Here is a 12,160-nt window from a genome sequence, read left to right as displayed (position 1 = left end):
CATCCCTAATTCCTCTGTGATTCCCACTAACCTAAACATTAAGCTGGCATTGAAGGGTGTGAATTACCCCGGCCAATCTGTTCTTTTAAATACAGCTTTTAGCAAGTTTTGAAAGGAGAAGAGCAGAACTTGCTATGCCAATAATATCGAGTCTTCTGTGGCGAAGTGGTTTTTGCATAGAAAACAAAGCGGTCAGTTGAAGAGGAATAATATCAGTACTTTGTTTAAAACTGTGTGTAAAAAGCTGTCTCTTTATCATTAACAATAAGTTGTAAAACGTGAATGGGGAGTGACAGTCTTCAAGTTTGTGAGAAGATCGCGCCCTGGTGGAATAAAGGCACGGACAGCTTACAGCACCTAGAATTACCAGGAAGTATTTAGAGTAAAACGGTGTGTAAAAGCTGCCTTTATGAATGAGAGAAAAAAAAAAATATATATAAAATAGTAAAATGGAAGGGGAGTGATAGATTTAAATTAATCGTGAAGTGGAGCGCCCCCTGTATAAAGTAAAAGTGAGAAAAGCTTACAGCACCTGGTATTCCCAGGTGGTCTCCCATCCAAGTACTAACCAGAACCTACCCTGCTTAGCTTCCGAGATCAGACGATATCGGGCGTGTTCAGGGTGGTATGGCCATAAGCGAGAGACGCGACCAAAAACAGCCCTTTTGCATTACACGCGTCTATACATGCCAGTTAGTCCCATTGGATCCTACTCCTGTTTTTTTTTTTTTTTTTATCTGACTCACACTGCAGCACCACCATCCAATCGGCAGCGCCGGACCCACACCAAACATTCACCAAACTACTCAGCCGGCAGCCTACCACAATTATTCCATTCTTTCCGCATCCGCACACTTCCTTCTTTTTAACTCCTTTTCACTACCGCACAGGTTAATCGCCGCACGTCCCCCGACGGCAAACATTACTCCTTTGCCTACCTCATGCAGGCTTCTCTTAACGACCCTCTGTTATCAACTCCGCTAACAGCCACAAAATCTCCGCCGCACGAAGCCCACTGGTAGCTGCTGAATCACATGCTTCCCCAAAACGTCGCGCTGTCAGAACACTGGGAGCTACACACACCAACAAGTCCATACTGCAGGCTGCAGCCAGAACAATTTTCTACATTCAAACATCGACGGCCTCTTCTCTCTAAAAATTCACCAGACCGCTTCTACCACCAGCAAAGAAGTTTCCATCCCTAATTCCTCTGTGATTCCCACTAACCTAAACATTAAGCTGGCATTGAAGGGTGTGAATTACCCCGGCCAATCTGTTCTTTTAAATACAGCTTTTAGCAAGTTTTGAAAGGAGAAGAGCAGAACTTGCTATGCCAATAATATCGAGTCTTCTGTGGCGAAGTGGTTTTTGCATAGAAAACAAAGCGGTCAGTTGAAGAGGAATAATATCAGTACTTTGTTTAAAACTGTGTGTAAAAAGCTGTCTCTTTATCATTAACAATAAGTTGTAAAACGTGAATGGGGAGTGACAGTCTTCAAGTTTGTGAGAAGATCGCGCCCTGGTGGAATAAAGGCACGGACAGCTTACAGCACCTAGAATTACCAGGAAGTATTTAGAGTAAAACGGTGTGTAAAAGCTGCCTTTATGAATGAGAGAAAAAAAAATATATATATAAAATAGTAAAATGGAAGGGGAGTGATAGATTTAAATTAATCGTGAAGTGGAGCGCCCCCTGTATAAAGTAAAAGTGAGAAAAGCTTACAGCACCTGGTATTCCCAGGTGGTCTCCCATCCAAGTACTAACCAGAACCTACCCTGCTTAGCTTCCGAGATCAGACGATATCGGGCGTGTTCAGGGTGGTATGGCCATAAGCGAGAGACGCGACCAAAAACAGCCCTTTTGCATTACACGCGTCTATACATGCCAGTTAGTCCTATTGGATCCTACTCCTGGTTTTTTTTTTTTTTTATCTGACTCACACTGCAGCACCACCATCCAATCGGCAGCGCCGGACCCACACCAAACATTCACCAAACTACTCAGCCGGCAGCCTACCACAATTATTCCATTCTTTCCGCATCCGCACACTTCCTTCTTTTTAACTCCTTTTCACTACCGCACAGGTTAATCGCCGCACGTCCCCCGCCGGCAAACATTACTCCTTTGCCTACTGCATGCAGGCTTCTCTTAACGACCCTCTGTTATCAACTCCGCTAACAGCCACAAAATCTCCGCCGCACGAAGCCCACTGGTAGCTGCTGAATCACATGCTTCCCCAAAACGTCGCGCTGTCAGAACACTGGGAGCTACACACACCAACAAGTCCATACTGCAGGCTGCAGCCAGAACAATTTTCTACATTCAAACATCGACGGCCTCTTCTCTCTAAAAATTCACCAGACCGCTTCTACCACCAGCAAAGAAGTTTCCATCCCTAATTCCTCTGTGATTCCCACTAACCCAAACATTAAGCTGGCATTGAAGGGTGTGAATTACCCCGGCCAATCTGTTCTTTTAAATACAGCTTTTAGCAAGTTTTGAAAGGAGAAGAGCAGAACTTGCTATGCCAATAATATCGAGTCTTATGTGGCGACGTGCTTTTTGCATAGAAAACAAAGCGGTCAGTTGAAGAGGAATAATATCAGTACTTTGTTTAAAACTGTGTGTAAAAAGCTGTCTCTTTATCATTAACAATAAGTTGTAAAACGTGAATGGGGAGTGACAGTCTTCAAGTTTGTGAGAAGATCGCGCCCTGGTGGAATAAAGGCACGAACAGCTTACAGCACCTAGAATTACCAGGAAGTATTTAGAGTAAAACGGTGTGTAAAAGCTGCCTTTATGAATGAAAGAAAAATAAAAATATATATAAAATAGTAAAATGGAAGGGGAGTGATAGATTTAAATTAATCGTGAAATGGAGCGCCCCCTGTATAAAGTAAAAGTGAGAAAAGCTTACAGCACCTGGTATTCCCAGGTGGTCTCCCATCCAAGTACTAACCAGAACCTACCCTGCTTAGCTTCCGAGATCAGACGATATCGGGCGTGTTCAGGGTGGTATGGCCGTAAGCGAGAGACGCGACCAAAAACAGCCCTTTTGCATTACACGCGTCTATACATGCCAGTTAGTCCCATTGGATCCTACTCCTGGTTTTTTTTTTTTTTTATCTGACTCACACTGCAGCACCACCATCCAATCGGCAGCGCCGGACCCACACCAAACATTCACCAAACTACTCAGCCGGCAGCCTACCACAATTATTCCACTCTTTCCGCATCCGCACACTTCTTTCTTTTTAACTCCTTTTCACTACCGCACAGGTTAATCGCCGCACGTCCCCCGACGGCAAACATTACTCCTTTGCCTACTGCATGCAGGCTTCTCTTAACGACCCTCTGTTATCAACTCCGCTAACAGCCACAAAATCTCCGCCGCACGAAGCCCACTGGTAGCTGCTGAATCACATGCTTCCCCAAAACGTCGCGCTGTCAGAACACTGGGAGCTACACACACCAACAAGTCCATACTGCAGGCTGCAGCCAGACCTATTTTCTACATTCAAACATCGACGGCCTCTTCTCTCTAAAAATTCACCAGACCGCTTCTACCACCAGCAAAGAAGTTTCCATCCCTAATTCCTCTGTGATTCCCACTAACCTAAACATTAAGCTGGCATTGAAGGGTGTGAATTACCCCGGCCAATCTGTTCTTTTAAATACAGCTTTTAGCAAGTTTTGAAAGGAGAAGAGCAGAACTTGCTATGCCAATAATATCGAGTCTTCTGTGGCGAAGTGGTTTTTGCATAGAAAACAAAGCGGTCAGTTGAAGAGGAATAATATCAGTACTTTGTTTAAAACTGTGTGTAAAAATCTGTCTCTTTATCATTAACAATAAGTTGTAAAACGTGAATGGGGAGTGACAGTCTTCAAGTTTGTGAGAAGATCGCGCCCTGGTGGAATAAAGGCACGGACAGCTTACAGCACCTAGAATTACCAGGAAGTATTTAGAGTAGAACGGTGTGTAAAAGCTGCGTTTATGAATGAGAGAAAAAATATATATATATATAAAATAGTAAAATGGAAGGGGAGTGATAGATTTAAATAAATCGTGAAGTGGAGCGCCCCCTGTATAAAGTAAAAGTGAGAAAAGCTTACAGCACCTGGTATTCCCAGGTGGTCTCCCATCCAAGTACTAACCAGAACCTACCCTCCTTAGCTTCCAAGATCAGACGAGATCGGGCGTGTTCAGGGTGGTATGGCCGTAAGCGAAAGATGCTACCAAAAACAGCCCTTTTGCATTACACGCGTCTATACATGCCAGTTAGTCCCATTGGATCCTACTCCTGCTTTTTTTTTTTTTTTATCTGACTCACACTGCAGCACCACCATCCAATCGGCAGCGCCGGACCCACACCAAACATTCACCAAACTACTCAGCCGGCAGCCTACCACAATTATTCCATTCTTTCCGCATCCGCACACTTCCTTCTTTTTAACTCCTTTTCACTACCGCACAGGTTAATCGCCGCACGTCCCCCGCCGGCAAACATTACTCCTTTGCCTACTGCATGCAGGCTTCTCTTAATGACCCTCTGTTATCAACTCCGCTAACAGCCACAAAATCTCCGCCGCACGAAGCCCACTGGTAGCTGCTGAATCACATGCTTCCCCAAAACGTCGCGCTGTCAGAACACTGGGAGCTACACACACCAACAAGTCCATACTGCAGGCTGCAGCCAGAACAATTTTCTACATTCAAACATCGACGGCCTCTTCTCTCTAAAAATTCACCAGACCGCTTCTACCACCAGCAAAGAAGTTTCCATCCCTAATTCCTCTGTGATTCCCACTAACCTAAACATTAAGCTGGCATTGAAGGGTGTGAATTACCCCGGCCAATCTGTTCTTTTAAATACAGCTTTTAGCAAGTTTTGAAAGGAGAAGAGCAGAACTTGTTATGCCAATAATATCGAGTCTTCTGTGGCGAAGTGGTTTTTGCATAGAAAACAAAGCGGTCAGTTGAAGAGGAATAATATCAGTACTTTGTTTAAAACTGTGTGTAAAAAGCTGTCTCTTTATCATTAACAATAAGTTGTAAAACGTGAATGGGGAGTGACAGTCTTCAAGTTTGTGAGAAGATCGCGCCCTGGTGGAATAAAGGCAAGGACAGCTTACAGCACCTAGAATTACCAGGAAGTATTTAGAGTAAAACGGTGTGTAAAAGCTGCCTTTATGAATGAGAGAAAAAAATATATATATATAAAATAGTAAAATGGAAGGGGAGTGATAGATTTAAATTAATCGTGAAGTGGAGCGCCCCCTGTATAAAGTAAAAGTGAGAAAAGCTTACAGCACCTGGTATTCCCAGGAGGTCTCCCATCCAAGTACTAACCAGACCCTACCCTGCTTGGCTTCCGAGATCGGATGAGATCGGGCGTGTTCAGGGTGGTATGGCCGTAAGCTAGAGAAACTACCAAAAACAGCCCTTTTGCATTACACGCCTCTATACATGCCAGTTGGTCCCATTGGATACTACTAATGTTCTTTTTTTTTTTTTATCTGACTCACACTGCAGCCCCACCATCCAATTGGCAGCGCCGGACCCACACCAAACATTCACCAAACTACTCAGCCGGCAGCCTACCACAATTATTCCATTCTTTCCGCATCCGCACACTTCCTCCTTTTTAACTCCTTTTCACTACCGCACAGGGTAATCGCCGCACGTCCCCCGCCGGCAAACATTACTCCTTTGCCTACTGCATGCAGGCTTCTCTTAATGACCCTCTGTTATCAACTCCGCTAACAGCCACAAAATCTCCGCCGCACGAAGCCCACTGGTAGCTGCTGAATCACATGCTTCCCCAAAACGTCGCGCTGTCAGAACACTGGGAGCTACACACACCAACAAGTCCATACTGCAGGCTGCAGCCAGAACAATTTTCTACATTCAAACATCGACGGCCTCTTCTCTCTAAAAATTCACCAGACCGCTTCTACCACCAGCAAAGAAGTTTCCATCCCTAATTCCTCTGTGATTCCCACTAACCTAAACATTAAGCTGGCATTGAAGGGTGTGAATTACCCCGGCCAATCTCTTCTTTTAAATACAGCTTTTAGCAAGTTTTGAAAGGAGAAGAGCAGAACTTGCTATGCCAATAATATCGAGTCTTCTGTGGCGAAGTGGTTTTTGCATAGAAAACAAAGCGGTCAGTTGAAGAGGAATAATATCAGTACTTTGTTTAAAACTGTGTGTAAAAAGCTGTCTCTTTATCATTAACAATAAGTTGTAAAACGTGAATGGGGAGTGACAGTCTTCAAGTTTGTGAGAAGATCGCGCCCTGGTGGAATAAAGGCACGAACAGCTTACAGCACCTAGAATTACCAGGAAGTATTTAGAGTAAAACGGTGTGTAAAAGCTGCCTTTATGAATGAGAGAAAAATATATATATATATAAAATAGTAAAATGGAAGGGGAGTGATAGATTTAAATTAATCGTGAAGTGGAGCGCCCCCTGTATAAAGTAAAAGTGAGAAAAGCTTACAGCACCTGGTATTCCCAGGAGGTCTCCCATCCAAGTACTGACCAGACCCTACCCTGCTTGGCTTCCGAGATCGAATGAGATCGGGCGTGTTCAGGGTGGTATGGCCGTAAGCGAGAGACGTGACCAAAAACAGCCCTTTTGCATTACACGCGTCTATACATGCCAGTTAGTCCCATTGGATCCTACTCCTGGTTTTTTTTTTTTTTATCTGACTCACACTGCAGCACCACCATCCAATCGGCAGCGCCGGACCCACACCAAACATTCACCAAACTACTCAGCCGGCAGCCTACCACAATTATTCCATTCTTTCCGCATCCGCACACTTCCTTCTTTTTAACTCCTTTTCACTACCGCACAGGTTAATCGCCGCACGTCCCCCGCCGGCAAACATTACTCCTTTGCCTACTGCATGCAGGCTTCTCTTAACGACCCTCTGTTATCAACTCCGCTAACAGCCACAAAATCTCCGCCGCACGAAGCCCACTGGTAGCTGCTGAATCACATGCTTCCCCAAAACGTCGCGCTGTCAGAACACTGGGAGCTACACACACCAACAAGTCCATACTGCAGGCTGCAGCCAGAACAATTTTCTACATTCAAACATCGACGGCCTCTTCTCTCTAAAAATTCACCAGACCGCTTCTACCACCAGCAAAGAAGTTTCCATCCCTAATTCCTCTGTGATTCCCACTAACCTAAACATTAAGCTGGCATTGAAGGGTGTGAATTACCCCGGCCAATCTGTTCTTTTAAATACAGCTTTTAGCAAGTTTTGAAAGGAGAAGAGCAGAACTTGCTATGCCAATAATATCGAGTCTTCTGTGGCGAAGTGGTTTTTGCATAGAAAACAAAGCGGTCAGTTGAAGAGGAATAATATCAGTACTTTGTTTAAAACTGTGTGTAAAAAGCTGTCTCTTTATCATTAACAATAAGTTGTAAAACGTGAATGGGGAGTGACAGTCTTCAAGTTTGTGAGAAGATCGCGCCCTGGTGGAATAAAGGCACGAACAGCTTACAGCACCTAGAATTACCAGGAAGTATTTAGAGTAAAACGGTTTCTAAAAGCTGCCTTTATGAATGAGAGAAAAAAAAAATATATATATAAAATAGTAAAATGGAAGGGGAGTGATAGATTTAAATTAATCGTGAAGTGGAGCGCCCCCTGTATAAAGTAAAAGTGAGAAAAGCTTACAGCACCTGGTATTCCCAGGTGGTCTCCCATCCAAGTACTAACCAGACCCTACGCTGCTTAGCTTCCGAGATCAGACGAGATCGGGTGTGTTCAGGGTGGTATGGCCGTAAGCGAGACATGCTACCAAAAACAGCCCTTTTGCATTACACGCCTCTATACATGCGAGTTAGTCCCATTGGATCCTACTAATGTTCTTTTTTTTTTTTTATCTGACTCACACTGCAGCCCCACCATCCAATCGGCAGCGCCGGACCCACACCAAACATTCACCAAACTACTCAGCCGGCAGCCTACCACAATTATTCCATTCTTTCCGCATCCGCACACTTCCTTCTTTTTAACTCCTTTTCACTACCGCACAGGTTAATCGCCGCACGTCCCCCGCCGGCAAACATTACTCCTTTGCCTACTGCATGCAGGCTTCTCTTAACGACCCTCTGTTATCAACTCCGCTAACAGCCACAAAATCTCCGCCGCACGAAGCCCACTGGTAGCTGCTGAATCACATGCTTCCCCAAAACGTCGCGCTGTCAGAACACTGGGAGCTACACACACCAACAAGTCCATAATGCAGGCTGCAGCCAGAACAATTTTCTATATTCAAACATCGACGGCCTCTTCTCTCTAAAAATTCACCAGACCGCTTCTACCACCAGCAAAGAAGTTTCCATCCCTAATTCCTCTGTGACTCCCACTAACCTAAACATTAAGCTGGCATTGAAGGGTGTGAATTACCCCGTCCAATCTCTTCTTTTAAATACAGCTTTTAGCAAGTTTTGAAAGGAGAAGAGCAGAACTTGCTATGCCAATAATATCGAGTCTTCTGTGGCGAAGTGGTTTTTGCATAGAAAACAAAGCGGTCAGTTGAAGAGGAATAATATCAGTACTTTGTTTAAAACTGTGTGTAAAAAGCTGTCTCTTTATCATTAACAATAAGTTGTAAAACGTGAATGGGGAGTGACAGTCTTCAAGTTTGTGAGAAGATCGCGCCCTGGTGGAATAAAGGCACGAACAGCTTACAGCACCTTGAATTACCAGGAAGTATTTAGAGTAAAACGGTTTCTAAAAGCTGCCTTTATGAATGAGAGAAAAAAATATATATATATAAAATAGTAAAATGGAAGGGGAGTGATAGATTTTAATTAATCGTGAAGTGGAGCGCCCCCTGTATAAAGTAAAAGTGAGAAAAGCTTACAGCACCTGGTATTCCCAGGAGGTCTCCCATCCAAGTACTGACCAGACCCTACCCTGCTTGGCTTCCGAGATCGAATGAGATCGGGCGTGTTCAGGGTGGTATGGCCGTAAGCGAGAGACGTGACCAAAAACAGCCCTTTTGCATTACACGCGTCTATACATGCCAGTTAGTCCCATTGGATCCTACTCCTGTTTTTTTTTTTTTTTATCTGACTCACACTGCAGCACCACCATCCAATCGGCAGCGCCGGACCCACACCAAACATTCACCAAACTACTCAGCCGGCAGCCTACCACAATTATTCCATTCTTTCCGCATCCGCACACTTCCTTCTTTTTAACTCCTTTTCACTACCGCACAGGTTAATCGCCGCACGTCCCCCGCCGGCAAACATTACTCCTTTGCCTACTGCATGCAGGCTTCTCTTAACGACCCTCTGTTATCAACTCCGCTAACAGCCACAAAATCTCCGCCGCACGAAGCCCACTGGTAGCTGCTGAATCACATGCTTCCCCAAAACGTCGCGCTGTCAGAACACAGGGAGCTACACACACCAACAAGTCCATACTGCAGGCTGCAGCCAGAACAATTTTCTACATTCAAACATCGACGGCCTCTTCTCTCTAAAAATTCACCAGACCGCTTCTACCACCAGCAAAGAAGTTTCCATCCCTAATTCCTCTGTGATTCCCACTAACCTAAACATTAAGCTGGCATTGAAGGGTGTGAATTACCACGGCCAATCTGTTCTTTTAAATACAGCTTTTAGCAAGTTTTGAAAGGAGAAGAGCAGAGCTTGCTATGCCAATAATATCGAGTCTTCTGTGGCGAAGTGGTTTTTGCATAGAAAACAAAGCGGTCAGTTGAAGAGGAATAATATCAGTACTTTGTTTAAAACTGTGTGTAAAAAGCTGTCTCTTTATCATTAACAATAAGTTGTAAAACGTGAATGGGGAGTGACAGTCTTCAAGTTTGTGAGAAGATCGCGCCCTGGTGGAATAAAGGCACGAACAGCTTACAGCACCTAGAATTACCAGGAAGTATTTAGAGTAAAACGGTTTCTAAAAGCTGCCTTTATGAATGAGAGAAAAAAAAAATATATATATAAAATAGTAAAATGGAAGGGGAGTGATAGATTTAAATTAATCGTGAAGTGGAGCGCCCCCTGTATAAAGTAAAAGTGAGAAAAGCTTACAGCACCTGGTATTCCCAGGTGGTCTCCCATCCAAGTACTAACCAGACCCTACGCTGCTTAGCTTCCGAGATCAGACGAGATCGGGTGTGTTCAGGGTGGTATGGCCGTAAGCGAGACATGCTACCAAAAACAGCCCTTTTGCATTACACGCCTCTATACATGCCAGTTAGTCCCATTGGATCCTACTAATGTTCTTTTTTTTTTTTTATCTGACTCACACTGCAGCCCCACCATCCAATCGGCAGCGCCGGACCCACACCAAACATTCACCAAACTACTCAGCCGGCAGCCTACCACAATTATTCCATTCTTTCCGCATCCGCACACTTCCTTCTTTTTAACTCCTTTTCACTACCGCACAGGTTAATCGCCGCACGTCCCCCGCCGGCAAACATTACTCCTTTGCCTACTGCATGCAGGCTTCTCTTAACGACCCTCTGTTATCAACTCCGCTAACAGCCACAAAATCTCCGCCGCACGAAGCCCACTGGTAGCTGCTGAATCACATGCTTCCCCAAAACGTCGCGCTGTCAGAACACTGGGAGCTACACACACCAACAAGTCCATAATGCAGGCTGCAGCCAGAACAATTTTCTATATTCAAACATCGACGGCCTCTTCTCTCTAAAAATTCACCAGACCGCTTCTACCACCAGCAAAGAAGTTTCCATCCCTAATTCCTCTGTGACTCCCACTAACCTAAACATTAAGCTGGCATTGAAGGGTGTGAATTACCCCGTCCAATCTCTTCTTTTAAATACAGCTTTTAGCAAGTTTTGAAAGGAGAAGAGCAGAACTTGCTATGCCAATAATATCGAGTCTTCTGTGGCGAAGTGGTTTTTGCATAGAAAACAAAGCGGTCAGTTGAAGAGGAATAATATCAGTACTTTGTTTAAAACTGTGTGTAAAAAGCTGTCTCTTTATCATTAACAATAAGTTGTAAAACGTGAATGGGGAGTGACAGTCTTCAAGTTTGTGAGAAGATCGCGCCCTGGTGGAATAAAGGCACGAACAGCTTACAGCACCTTGAATTACCAGGAAGTATTTAGAGTAAAACGGTTTCTAAAAGCTGCCTTTATGAATGAGAGAAAAAAATATATATATATAAAATAGTAAAATGGAAGGGGAGTGATAGATTTTAATTAATCGTGAAGTGGAGCGCCCCCTGTATAAAGTAAAAGTGAGAAAAGCTTACAGCACCTGGTATTCCCAGGAGGTCTCCCATCCAAGTACTGACCAGACCCTACCCTGCTTGGCTTCCGAGATCGAATGAGATCGGGCGTGTTCAGGGTGGTATGGCCGTAAGCGAGAGACGTGACCAAAAACAGCCCTTTTGCATTACACGCGTCTATACATGCCAGTTAGTCCCATTGGATCCTACTCCTGGTTTTTTTTTTTTTTATCTGACTCACACTGCAGCACCACCATCCAATCGGCAGCGCCGGACCCACACCAAACATTCACCAAACTACTCAGCCGGCAGCCTACCACAATTATTCCATTCTTTCCGCATCCGCACACTTCCTTCTTTTTAACTCCTTTTCACTACCGCACAGGTTAATCGCCGCACGTCCCCCGCCGGCAAACATTACTCCTTTGCCTACTGCATGCAGGCTTCTCTTAACGACCCTCTGTTATCAACTCCGCTAACAGCCACAAAATCTCCGCCGCACGAAGCCCACTGGTAGCTGCTGAATCACATGCTTCCCCAAAACGTCGCGCTGTCAGAACACTGGGAGCTACACACACCAACAAGTCCATACTGCAGGCTGCAGCCAGAACAATTTTCTACATTCAAACATCGACGGCCTCTTCTCTCTAAAAATTCACCAGACCGCTTCTACCACCAGCAAAGAAGTTTCCATCCCTAATTCCTCTGTGACTCCCACTAACCTAAACATTAAGCTGGCATTGAAGGGTGTGAATTACCCCGGCCAATCTGTTCTTTTAAATACAGCTTTTAGCAAGTTTTGAAAGGAGAAGAGCAGAACTTGCTATGCCAATAATATCGAGTCTTCTGTGGCGAAGTGGTTTTTGCATAGAAAACAAAGCGGTCAGTTGAAGAGGAATA

At 44.6% G+C, this 12,160-nt stretch overlaps 10 non-coding genes across 10 annotated transcripts; all 10 read right to left on the bottom strand.

Moving 5' to 3' along the window:
* Positions 1–520: 520 nt before the first annotated feature.
* Positions 521–639, bottom strand: LOC125736931 (5S ribosomal RNA). The gene has a single exon (XR_007396198.1). It is a non-coding gene; the product is annotated as a 5S ribosomal RNA (ribosomal RNA).
* Positions 640–1,716: 1,077 nt separating this feature from the next.
* Positions 1,717–1,835, bottom strand: LOC125736930 (5S ribosomal RNA). Its single transcript, XR_007396197.1, has one exon. It is a non-coding gene; the product is annotated as a 5S ribosomal RNA (ribosomal RNA).
* Positions 1,836–2,911: 1,076 nt separating this feature from the next.
* Positions 2,912–3,030, bottom strand: LOC125736360 (5S ribosomal RNA). The gene has a single exon (XR_007395640.1). It is a non-coding gene; the product is annotated as a 5S ribosomal RNA (ribosomal RNA).
* A 1,077-nt stretch (positions 3,031–4,107) lies between these two features.
* Positions 4,108–4,226, bottom strand: LOC125737103 (5S ribosomal RNA). Its single transcript, XR_007396370.1, has one exon. It is a non-coding gene; the product is annotated as a 5S ribosomal RNA (ribosomal RNA).
* Positions 4,227–5,302: 1,076 nt separating this feature from the next.
* Positions 5,303–5,421, bottom strand: LOC125730956 (5S ribosomal RNA). The gene has a single exon (XR_007391249.1). It is a non-coding gene; the product is annotated as a 5S ribosomal RNA (ribosomal RNA).
* A 1,076-nt stretch (positions 5,422–6,497) lies between these two features.
* Positions 6,498–6,616, bottom strand: LOC125733405 (5S ribosomal RNA). The gene has a single exon (XR_007392752.1). It is a non-coding gene; the product is annotated as a 5S ribosomal RNA (ribosomal RNA).
* A 1,076-nt stretch (positions 6,617–7,692) lies between these two features.
* Positions 7,693–7,811, bottom strand: LOC125733372 (5S ribosomal RNA). Its single transcript, XR_007392717.1, has one exon. It is a non-coding gene; the product is annotated as a 5S ribosomal RNA (ribosomal RNA).
* A 1,076-nt stretch (positions 7,812–8,887) lies between these two features.
* Positions 8,888–9,006, bottom strand: LOC125733404 (5S ribosomal RNA). Its single transcript, XR_007392751.1, has one exon. It is a non-coding gene; the product is annotated as a 5S ribosomal RNA (ribosomal RNA).
* Positions 9,007–10,082: 1,076 nt separating this feature from the next.
* LOC125733371 (5S ribosomal RNA) lies at positions 10,083–10,201 on the bottom strand. Its single transcript, XR_007392716.1, has one exon. It is a non-coding gene; the product is annotated as a 5S ribosomal RNA (ribosomal RNA).
* A 1,076-nt stretch (positions 10,202–11,277) lies between these two features.
* On the bottom strand, positions 11,278–11,396 carry LOC125733403 (5S ribosomal RNA). The gene has a single exon (XR_007392750.1). It is a non-coding gene; the product is annotated as a 5S ribosomal RNA (ribosomal RNA).
* Between the last annotated feature and the right edge of the window lie 764 nt (positions 11,397–12,160).

The sequence above is a fragment of the Brienomyrus brachyistius genome, chromosome 2 (assembly GCF_023856365.1).
Source record: "Brienomyrus brachyistius isolate T26 chromosome 2, BBRACH_0.4, whole genome shotgun sequence".
Lineage (NCBI taxonomy): Eukaryota > Metazoa > Chordata > Actinopteri > Osteoglossiformes > Mormyridae > Brienomyrus > Brienomyrus brachyistius.
This window is presented reverse-complemented; position numbering and strand designations above follow the sequence as displayed.